The sequence below is a fragment of the Macrosteles quadrilineatus genome, unplaced genomic scaffold, assembly GCF_028750875.1.
Source record: "Macrosteles quadrilineatus isolate MER2022 unplaced genomic scaffold, UCM_ALF_1.0 Scaffold_5__1_contigs__length_97177068, whole genome shotgun sequence".
Classification (NCBI taxonomy): domain Eukaryota; kingdom Metazoa; phylum Arthropoda; class Insecta; order Hemiptera; family Cicadellidae; genus Macrosteles; species Macrosteles quadrilineatus.
The window spans coordinates 48380863-48393553 of NW_026542598.1; positions in this window are offsets into that span (position 1 = coordinate 48380863).

Sequence of the window (12691 nt, forward strand, 5' to 3'; positions counted from 1 at the left end):
ATTTTACAGCAGTGTCGTCGTCACTTTTGCTCCTTCACTTGTTGGGGTAGATTACCCAAACTCAGCAGCTGTATTGCATCGCTAAAATGTCAGGCGCCGCCCTTGCAAGCTAAAATAGAATACTGCTCATACTAATTAGGTTTGCAAAGAAACAAAACTTTGGAAGTAAATGGGAAAATTAATACCACATGACTACGAATAATTCCAGTAATTTGAATTGTTTGAATATGTTTATCTTTCAAATGTTATCACTCCACTTCTTCTTGTTGGGATATTTTTTTCATGAACGAGGTAAGTAAACCGTTTTTATCAGCAAAATTACATTGTAGACTCGTCATAGAAAAATACGAAGAGTATATTTTTAATTTATATTTTTCGTGTGTGGCGGACTATAACGAAAAACTACTATTTGTTTTTCTGACTTAAAAGGCAGAAAAGATTACAGTACCATGTTGGCCGAGATTTCAAATCAGAATTTTAAGCGTACTTTGCCGAGAAAAGGTATGTTCATATTTTCAGTTCCACATACTAATGATTATTTTTGGTCCTATGTGCCGAATTTAAGCAAATTTACCTATTTTACAAAATTTCCCAGAAACACAAATTTGAACCAGTTTATCAAAATCCAAACTTACTTTAAAATTATTATATATAATGTTACATTAAACAATCCGAAATTAAACGTATTTTAGAGGCTGACACGACATCGCTGCGATTTATACGGCAGCGAGCAGAGGTTGTAAATTCTCCCGGGTTGTCGGAGCATAAATTTGTTTGCGCGGTGGACACAGACGAGCACGACGTGTGCGTGTGTGTGTGTCTAGGTATGTCTGTGTGCGTGTGTCTAGGTGTCAATAGTTGGACCGCATTAGCCTGTTACAATAAATCATCAAAGACCACACAACACCGTCTGGTCCCCATTAAAGCTTCCGTCGTCTACCCTCTCCGTTCCACACACGACAAACGGGTCGTCCGTCTTGACCCCGTCATTTGTTTACACTAATTAAAGGGAAAACACCGTCTCAAATATTTAGCACGACTTTTTACGCCGTCTATTTTTAGTAGGTTGTGTGACTTTGATAAAAAGGTATTTATGAGCTTTTTTGGTAGAGGTAGAGTAATATGTTAAAAGTTCTGTTGAAGATGTATCTACACACTAAAAGTTGTAGTACGTTTGTGTATTTTAAAATTAGATTTATAAACATTGGAAAATGTAATATCTTGAACCATTAAAGTAGATTTTGACATTAAAAAAGTCTAAACATTTGCCATCAAACAAAGAATCAAAATCAAAATCAAAATTGTGTCAATATTTTAGATGTTGGTGCGGATTATACGGAAACAATAAAATACGTCTCCAACACTATTCTATGATTTCAATTATACTGTACAATTTTACAAGACAGAACTACTTATTCTGCTAAACCATTACAGATTGATAATTTGGGATCGCTTCTAATTACGTAACCTGGAGTTGAACACATAAATTAGTAATCTCAATGCTTTGGCACACTCTAATTGTAAATCCCTGACTTATGATTATTTAAGTACACTTGATCTCTCATAACATAATAATACATCCTTGGCTGATGATCTAAGTACGCTTTAACCCCCTTCACAATGGCTCTTCCCTGAATGCGAAAGTACGCTTCAAGTACTTGATAATTACATTCAAGTACGCATCCAAGCACTTACATATCGTAATTTTAATCTCTTGCTGATAATCTAAGTACCCTTCTTCTTCCGAAATAACGCAACATAACCTAATCTATGCTGCGATCAACGATCTAACCAAGGACGCGTGTTAATTCCAGTCTGCGCATACAAATACATCGCCGTCTTGCACGAACCTGCCGACCCAAATATTCTAAACGTCCTGTCTGCAACAGTACACCAATACACCTGCATGCTGCTTCCTGGCTTAATACTCTGGAAAACCATAGTGAGGAATTGATTCTTTATTTGGTCATTATTCAATCACAAATATGATAAACCAAGGAAATACTAAGAGATAAACTCATCAAATCAAAATACAAAATATTTAAGATAGAAATAATTACTCACTCAATTCTCTGTGGTGATCATGATACAATATTTTGGCCGATAGAGATGTCTCGCAAAATTTTAAAATTCGTCAATCGGACTTAGCATGACATACTGACTGCTTTCAACCCAAAACTAAATGAGCGAGGAACGAAATCACACTTTTGGTCCGTGTGATGACTATTAGTTTGTCCTGCATCATTTTATTGATGTAAGTAATTCACAAAACGAATGTATTATATTATTGATCAATTTAGGTTGGCTCACGTGATTGCTCTCGTTGTGTTTTGCTGTAAAACAAACAACTGTTACAGACGCATTGAACTGTTTGCTGGTTTTGGTCGTGTGAGGAAAGTTAGATCATAGTCTAATGAACACAGTATGATTAATTTATGGTTAGATGCACCAGATATCAACTTCAATGCAATAAGAAATGCATGAAAAATAACTTAAATGTTGTATAAGTCTGATTTAGAAAGTGGAACTGAAGTACGATAGTCTATAAAAAATGCCACAAATATAATACCACAATCATTGGTACAAATGAACTAAAATTAAATTATTAAAGTATTTTTCTCAAATTCATTCGCCTTGCCAGACTTGGTCAACGAGGGAAAGTGAACGAATTTAAAACAAAAGTTTAAGCTGCAGTCTCGTAAAATTTAGGAACTGTCAAAAATATTAACAGGGCATAACTCGACACTAAAATTATCCACCCCTACATGGAATTTCTTTCAAGGGTCAAAATTGATACTTTGGATGTTTGGAATTTTTTAGAGTAAACCTCAATAAATAGAAAGTCGTTTATTGTAATTTTCATTAGAGGTTTTACTCATTGCGACCACTCAAAACTTAAAAAGTAAGAACTTTTCACATTTTAAATGATTTTTAACATTCCAGAATGTACAATAAACGTGAACAAAATTTTCAAAAGTCTATAGGTTTAATGGAAACATTAAATTTCCATAAAAAATAATCCTGCTACACGCATTTACGCAATTGAAATTTAATACTCTACTTCATTAATTCACTAAAGTGGACCGTTTGCAAAATCACTCATTAAACTATCATTATAAAAATAATTCAACCCAATTATTTCTATTAATATAGTAATTAGGTAGATACATTACAATGAAAAACACAATTAAAATGTTTTACAACACCACCAGTTTAAACCAGTTTGGAAATAATATTAATTGACATCATTATTAACTAAATAATTAGACACTTAATTATTTGTGTTACCCATCACTTAGAAAGAAATGACGTTTGCCATTTGGACTTTGATCATGGATTGTTTTGCAACAATATTTATTTTACATTAAAACTTTTTTGATCCTAAAATAATTGTGAAATATTTTCAATTAACCCATGGTATATTTTATGTTAAAGATACAACGTCTCTTAATTCAACGTTCTGTTGTTTCTACAGTCATATTCTTTGTGAATAAGAATTTAAAATTGTATTCCTTGATTTTACAACACCGTAACACAATACTACGATTTTCAGAGCGATTATAGTTTATGGAGAAACCTCAGAAGTCGCAGTTTTATGATATAGGAAGAACGTACTTCGTTGTTGAGATGTTGTAAGGAAAAGGAAACGCATGGTTGTTTTACCGTGTTTCTTCGTGTATTTTTTATTAAGAAGGAAGCAGCCACGTCACTTATATTTGGACGTTTTTTCCTGCGGTCAAAGATAATACTTTTGTGCTACTTAGTCTCACAAAAAGAATCGTTCATGAGTGTTGCGTTGTAAATGTTCAAGTGGAGGTATTGTATGTATTGTTGGTGAAGTTGAGAAGGAATGTTTTTATTGTCAAAAATGTTACTGTCCGAGGTTGCTGTTGTAGCTTTTTCACCAACTGTGTTGCCGTAATGGTTGTCTTGTGTTGTACTTTTTGTTATGCATCATACTTGGGTTTTTTTTTGTGTTTGTGTCACTGTCGGAGTTTTATCTTGTTGAAGTTGTGTTTTTTGATTTATTGTAAGTGATTTGTATGCTGACGACGCTGTTGAAATTATCAACTGTTTTAGGAGAGTTTATGTTGAGGTAATAGTTATTTTTGTGATTGGTAGGCCTACGGTCTACGTATTGTTGCGACTCTTGTTGCCTACGGTGTTCGCTGCTAACCACGTCACTGCTGTGGTTAACATTCGTTGTACATTTTGTGGTTTAAACTACTGTAAATGGCTTTGCTGTGGTTATTGCGTACTACGGTTTAACTTTGTTGTGTTGTTGTAGTCTACTGTTTTACATTTGTTGTAATTGCTATGGTATACATACAGATAACTGATGTGTGCTATATTGAGGTTGTTGCAGTTAAGTGTCTACTAAACTGTAGTAGACAGTTTAGTAAAAACTAAAGTAAAAAGTAGTAAAAACTATAGTAATACCCCCGCCGCAGCAAACCTGCCGTCTAAGCGAATTTCCATTTGGCCGAATTGATTTTCAATTGATCTATTTAAGTAACATTAGGTTTAACGAGTACCTAGGTTTGCTGCTACAAGGAAACTAATAAAGTAGTGTGTTTTTAGTAAAATATTGATAGCTTACTATAAAATAAATACATTTGCCAAGTTTGATCAAAATATATCCATAAACAAGCAAACTACAACATTTTACAATATTCTCCATAAGAATAACATGGGAATTTTAAATTTATCATTTTTTTAGTTTTCTCCGTAACCAATAACCGTACAAAACACTTTGATATACTGAATTGTTTTTTTTTTTAAGCTCTTTAAGAAGGTTTAGAGAAAAATTGGGAAATTTTGTGTTTTGAGGGTAAGAAGTGAGAAAAACCAATTTTTACCCCATAAAACCCCCCATTAAACCCTGTTCCCATGGTCCGATCATGCTGGATCGCGAACTCATTCAAGTTTATCCCGCCTTACACCTTCAAACCAAATTTCATCAAAATCGGATAAAAATTACTCAAGTTATCGTGTTCACGGACACATATATATATATATATATATGAATCTATATATATATATGTACCTATATATATATACATATATAAAAATTTGAACGAATGGTGTTTTTGGCCTTTTATTGACATTAAAATGAAAAAGTAAATCGGTCCCGGGCGTAAGTCTTACCATGAGACCTACGGTAATAGCTACTTCCCTATAGGGAAATTCGCTAAAAACTACAAGTAGTTTTGCTGTGGTGTTTGTGGTGTACAGTTTAGATTTGTTATCGTTGTTGTAGTCTACTGTTTATGTCGGTGTGTAATGTATCCGTATCGGTGAGGTGGAAGGAGGTGTTCAAATATGTTGTTGTGGTATACAGTTTAGCTCTGTTGTGGTTGTTATAGTCTACTATTTCTGTCGTTGTGTAATGTATCCGTATTGGTGATGTGGATGGAGGTGTTCCTATGTGTTGTTGTGGTATAAAGTTCAGTTTCGTTGTGGTTGTTATGGTTTACAGTTTAGATTTGTTATGGTTGTTGTATTCTACTGTTGATATCGTTATGTAATGTATCCATATTGGTAAGGTGGAAGGAGGTGTTCAAATGTGTTTTTATGATATACAGTTCACATTTGTTGTAGTTGTTGTAGTATACAGTTTAGCTCTTATGCGGTCATTTTGGTCAACTGGTTATATTGATACGTTATGTATCCGTGTCGGTGAGGTGGAAGGGGGTGTTCATTATTATGTCTCGTAAATGCTTTGCTAAGACTGTTTGGTATACATTTCAGCTCTGTTGTGTTTGTTGTGGTATACAGTTTAGCTTTATTGTGATTGTTGTGGTCTACTGTTTATACAGGGTGATTGATATAAGTGTGCCAGCCGTTTTATTCGAAAACTATAAGAGATATCAAAAAAAGTTAAATGGTAACTGCCATGTATTTTTTATTAAAAAAATTGTAGTCAAGTCAAAAAAATTATTTTAGCCGCCATTTTTCCAATATGGCCGCCCACTTTGATTTTTCTTATGGAACACCCTGTATTTTATGATGTATTCTGAAAGAAAATGTAATTTTAAGACGATTTTATTCTTGTGATTTTTTCATAAACCTAACCGTTTCAAAGATAATAATGGTTTAAGTTGTGAAATTTTGAATGGGTTTGAATAAAACAGCTGGCATGCTTGCTTAGGCCTTTATCGAAACTCTTTCTTATGCAGAAATTTCAAAACTTTAACCATTATTATCTTTGAAACGGTTAGGTTTATGAAAAAAATCACAGGAATAAAATCGTCATAAAATTACATTTTCTACCAGAATACATCATAAAATACAGGGTGTTCCATAAGAAAAATCAAAGTTGCCGGCCATATTGGTAAAATGGCGGCTAAAATAATTTTTTTTACTTGACTAAAATTTTTTAAATAAAAAATCCAAGGCAGTTACCATTTAACTTTTTTGATATCTCTTATATTTTTCGAATAAAACGGCTGGCACACTTATATCAATCACCCTGTATAGTTGTGTGCAATGTATCCGTGTCGTCGAGGTGGAAGGAGGTGTTCATATGTCTTGTTGTGGTATACAGTTTAGCTTTATTGTGATTGTTGTGGTATCCAGTTTAGCGGTGTTGTGGTATACAGTTTAGCTGTGTTGTGATTGTTGTGGTATACAGTTTAGCTGTGTTGTGGTTGTTATGGTATACAACTTAGCTGTGTTGTGGATTTTATGGTATACAGTTTAGCTGTGTTGTGATTGTTGTGGTACACAGTTTAGCTGTGTTGTGGTGGTTGTGGTATAAAGTTTAGCTTTGTTGCGGTAGTTGTGGTACACAGTTTAGCTGTGTTGTGATTGTTGTGGTACACAGTTTAGCTGTGTTGTGGTGGTTGTGGTATAAAGTTTAGCTTTGTTGCGGTAGTTGTGGTACACAGTTTAGCTGTGTTGTGATTGTTGTGGTACACAGTTTAGCTGTGTTGTGATTAATGTGGTACACAGTTTAGCTCTGTTGTGGTTGTTGTGTTACGAAGGTTAGCTCAGTTGTGCTTGTTGTGGTACACAGTTTAGCTCTGTTGTGATATACAGTTTAGCTTTATTGTGGCTGTTGTGGTATACAGTTTAGCTGTGTTGCGGTGGTTGTGGTATATAGTTTAGCTTTGTTGTGGTTGTTGTTGTATACAGTTAAACTGTGTTGTGGATTTTGTGGTATAGAGTTTAGCGGTGTTGTGGTTGTTGTGATATACAGTTTAGCTCTGTTGTGGCGGTTGTGGTATACATTTTAGCTTTATTGTGGTTGTTGTGGTATACATTTTAGCTTTGTTGTGGTGGTTGTGGTATACAGTTTAGCTGTGTTGTGGTTGTTGTGGTACACAGTTTAGCTGTGTTGTGTTTGTTGTGGTATACAGTTTAGCTGTGTTGTGGTTGTTGTGGTACACAGTTTAGCTGTGTTGTGGTTTTTGTGGTACACAGTTTAGCGGTGTTGTGGTTGTTGTGGTCTACTGTTTATATCGTTGTGTTTAGTATATCCGTGTCGGCGAGGTGGAAGGAGGTGTTCATATGTCTCCCAGATGCTCTGTCGCGGATGATTTCCCACCACATGGTCTCTCGACTTCCTCAACTCTGACCTGGCCTGGAACCTGCCACTTCCATCGTCTAACCCTTCCCTCCGGCTCACCCGATACCATCACGGGACCTGGGGTTAAACAGGAGCTTCGCCCTTCAGGCATCAATTCCGTTGTATCTCATCCGTAAGCGCGTTTTGTTAGTCTCAGCTTCAGTAAAACTAAAACCGTGGTTCAAAACTTTGTGTTTTCAAGCAGATGATATTTTAGGTTTATACTGGCTCTGTTGCTGGTAGTCCTGGGAATTTGTGTGTTTATGACTACTATTATTAGTGAAGCTTAACTTTCTAAAAAATAATAATCCTAAATCTATATTTGTTTGAATGAATATAGATTTAGGCAACATTTAGTGTCGACAATGCTGCTTCAGATTAAATAAAGTTTTGAGTGAAGTGAAATATGTTTATTTAGGAAATGTGCTTAATATGTACCTATCTCTTCAGTCACACATTACTGTCAATAATATTCCATGTTAATATTAACCAAACTTCATCACAGATAGAATGTCCTATTGTGTAATTTAATTATTTTCTAATACGCCGATTTTTAAACCCATGACAAACTAAGTGGACAACTTATTGCAAGCTTAGCTTCCTTAATGTCTCCATCATCTACCCCATTATAACAACTCTAAGATATAATTTCTATTTTTGTTTTTACCTCAATTCCATATGCGAAATATACAGACTTAAAGTATTAGAACAATTTGTCCTACACATCGCGGTATGTTGTGAATAAGTGGATGTGGATTTAATATTTTAATACATTCACCATTTACTGACGTTTACTATGTTAAAAGGGCAAAGACTAGGGTATTGCGTGGTGCAGAGCTGCTTGCTTTTACAACTGAATTCATTATAATAATGCTGAAGGTAATTTGTAAAACTTTCACATTAAATATTGCCAAGAGTCTACAAAAGATAATATCCATACGGTTTTTACCACTAGAGTTGTGTTCAACAATTTTTTTCATCATAACATATAAACAGATTTATTACGTGTGCATATATTACATAGTGTTATAAATTTTGTCTGGACAAGGTTAAGTAGTACAATAAATTGAAGTTAAAATTATTTATGTCCTCTGTGATTTATTAACCGTTATCACAATTTGTTTAATTGTAAAGCCATTATATTTCGATATTGAGGTAGCCATTCTTCATTCTCCAAAATCGTCCAGTGAATCGAGTCTAGTCCTAGAGTAGACCCGTGTGCACGCGGACTAATTATATACCTAAGTATACTAAATATAGGTATTATTTTACTAAATAAATGGCCTTCTGTATGCATGCGTACAGACATTTATCAGTACACGTACTAATATAGAAGTTGTAAGTTTTGTAATAAAAATTTAGTTTTTTGTGTCACCGGTGTGTTGGGAACTGAGTTGAAGAATGGACACAAAAGTGTTGAAAACACGGTATTGTTGACGTATATCACTGATCAATTTAACATAGGTCTACTTATTGAATTCTTCATAAAATTTTACTTTTAAAATTGTCTATATTTTTAACATGAGTTTTGACATAGGAACATTGTGCTTATTCAGTGCAAAGGAAATATGTTTTGTGCAAAAACTACTGCTGGTATCGCCTATAGGGGTAATTAGGGAGAAACTGATAAACTGTGCTTCCTTTGTCCTACGTGCGTTATTTGGAATGTATAGAATTACGCGTGTGTTTAGAATTCAAATTGCTAGTTGTATACTTTATTGACAATTTCACAAATAGTAATACTATTAGTCATCCATGGACAAAGTACTGCAACAAGTACTTGATAAATTGAGATTTTAGAGGTTATCGAAATCGTAATATCCAACTTATTTTAGAACAATACAAACTGTAGAGTTCATTAATATCATTAATTGAGTTTCAAATTTATGCCATAGCTAACCGAAAGAAATAATTCAAAAATTTATAAAGCTCCTCCCCAGGTATCACGATAACTTCTAACGATTATAATCAATTAATCTTCACTCATTTGTTCACAATTCGTTGAATTACTACAACTGGGCACAGGTAAGCCAACAAAATAAATTTTACAGTTAAAAAAGAATTTATGTAACAGACTAACTCACCAAATATTGGCGTGTTATCAGATTCTTCTTGAATCGTACTCCCTAATTTCAACTAATTAATTTAATTAACAGGGTTTGACATGTATAACCTAAAGCGATACCGGATCTACGTAAATTATGACCATCATGTCATTAAGAATAACTGTTAGGCAATATGACAATGACCTTTTTGACATTATAGAAATAATTGCATACATTTAATTGCATTATCTATTTTTAGCATAATTACCCCACTTTAAATAGGAATTAATTGTAAGCAGATAAGTTTTTGTACTAATCACATTGTGCATGTTGTGGGTTCATGTCGTCAAGATAGTGACGTGTTTGTCAATTTACTGACATTCTGGATTTCCAAATAGAATATGCGTTATAAGTATTGTCAATGAATATTGTGCATTGTTTATTTTATCACTATATCGCTTGCAGTCTACCTTCCCGTGTAACGAGTTTTTGTCATACTAAATCATTCCTAAGGTCAATTTATACTGTATTACACTGTATAATATGTATGTATTATCTCTCATGTATTATTTATTACATACCTTTTAATTTATTGTTATTTGTTTAACTGTACAGTATAACTTACATACAACAACAGCTTCAATCTCGTACAGCAAAACATTATTTAAAAGCATAAATTGTAAATTGTTCAGCCTGATCAGAATACTAAAAAACAATAATTAATGTTTTATTTCCTGTATACAATAAGGTAGTTTCGGTGTTAAGAGTTTATTTCTTGTCGTTTCATCTGCTTAGATTATATCCAGTTATGAAATGTATTATTTACTGCATAGTTTAATTTATACTACAGTGTACACAATACATCTTTATTACATCATTCCACTTCGCAATGTATATTACAGGGGGTTCTTTCAACACCAAACACTTTGGTTACACATCCCAGTTTCATTCTATAACCCTTCCACTTCAATGTGCAAATGGAAACACCCGATTTCACACCCAAAAGAACCCTTGCAGCAGCGTGATTTTTGTCACCTGAAATCACACTCAGTTTGAAAACAGAAAGAAATCCCAATTAGGTAGATTTGAAACAGTTGAATACACCGCGACCCTGTATTGCTAATTATTTTCGCTAATTGATCAGACTCAAAGACCCCAAGTTTGGGGTCGCGATGCAGTTTTTGACTTTACAACCCCATTTCTTGCCTCTGCCGAACCTTTTTACTGCCATCGCGCAACGGCATCGTATAATATAGTCTTGAAAAGGGTTTCATACATTTACCACTCACAAACACTGTTCATACAGACGATGTGATGACTTTATAATGTTCCGCAGATACAATGATACAAAGATTTTATTTGGCTTATCAAAAATATTGTTACAGGCTATCTCAAACAGTGCCCCAGCTTAATAAGCATAAAATTTCACTTGTATTAAAACATGTATTACACGGATGTACATTCACATTTCTTGTCCGGACTATATTAAAATTATATAGTCACGACTCTCTTCGTTATTTTGCTGAAAACTCGGGACTTGTTGTTAAGTGTCAAACTACGGCGATAGTGCGTATTATAAACCGAGTGAGTAGGACAACCGAACGCATGTTTAACGACCAATTATAAACTGTGTTTAGAACGCAAAAAAATGGTATTTGATTCAAAACTGTTGAAATTTTAATTTCTAACGATCAAGTTTATTATACTTAACCTATTGGTTAGTCCTACCTCTCTACTCTATTCGTTAGCAAAAAATGAACTCACTTGGTTAACTCTAACCAATAAGTAGGCCTACTAATTAATTGGCGTTCAAAGTCATCCTGGTTTATAAGTTAAACCTGGACTACATAGAATAAACTTAATACAAAACCCAGAGAACTCTAGGGCAATTTGGGATATTATAAAACTCATTTTACGGTAATAAGTCTAACCTCCAAGTCAAATTAAAAATCTGTAAACTACCGAAACACAGTAAACAGTTCAATCAAACTAAGTAGCTTACACTGTTGGATTCTTATGTAATTTTTACCAACTGCTTTCAAATTACTGTCTTGATTACTCAAAACCCGTATTAATAGAATTTGGTTAAGTGCAGATTTAGTGTACACTCTATTCCAAAACTCCACTTAATAGAGAACACACGTTTAAGTTGAAAATCGACGATGGTTTTACAAATATTTGCATTTTCGCGGCGAGAGTATTAAAGTCTACCCAGAAAGCCGAAGGGCTCATTTCCCTGTGTAAATACAATTCGTTTATTTCATCCAGAACGCTGGAGTAGGCAAACAGAAAGAAGTGACAAGGAAAAACAGGAGTGGAGGAGAAAATCAATAAAAGAGTTTCTTGAAACCTCCCTCCCTTTCCTTCGCCCGCTCCCCTTTCTCAGGGAAACGTAAGCCATCTTGATCGTGTAAATGTGACGGTGTAGTATCAAAAATATATTGTTGGGTATTGAAATAAAATGTCTTTATTCTGTCCAAAGGTGGAGATTTGTCAGCCTGGTGATAACAAGGAACTTTGCACGTTTTCAACTTAATTTCATTGGACTCAGTAGATTTTCATTCTATGTTTGTAAAATTTCCTGCGCGATTATTGTGAATAATGTACCATGTGAAATGAGAAAATATGAAATATTTGTATTCGATGAAGAATTATACTGTACATGGCTCAGATAATTAAAAAATAACATTAATGTGTTCATTATTCTATCCCTAGGAGATTATCTAGTGTGACTGAACTCCTAACCTAACTAGTAAATAAAAATCATTTTCTTGCATTTTGTACGTCTTATCCCAAAATTAAATTTGCTTTGAAGACTCTTTTTGTCTTTAAGTTTTATCAACCCGTACTGTTGTAGTGAGTTCATTTTCGCTTTACTATCTTACCAATTAAACGTTGTCTAAGTCCTATTCTGTATGTGACTTTTAGCTGGTCCAACGTATATAGAATAGCATAAATTTAAAGTAGACCTATATTTATACATTTTCATTTCTAGCATTTGTGGGTTCAAAGTATGGATCTTTTAAATTTTTAAAATAAAATTATTTAAAAATCGGACGTAAATGGTAATATTACA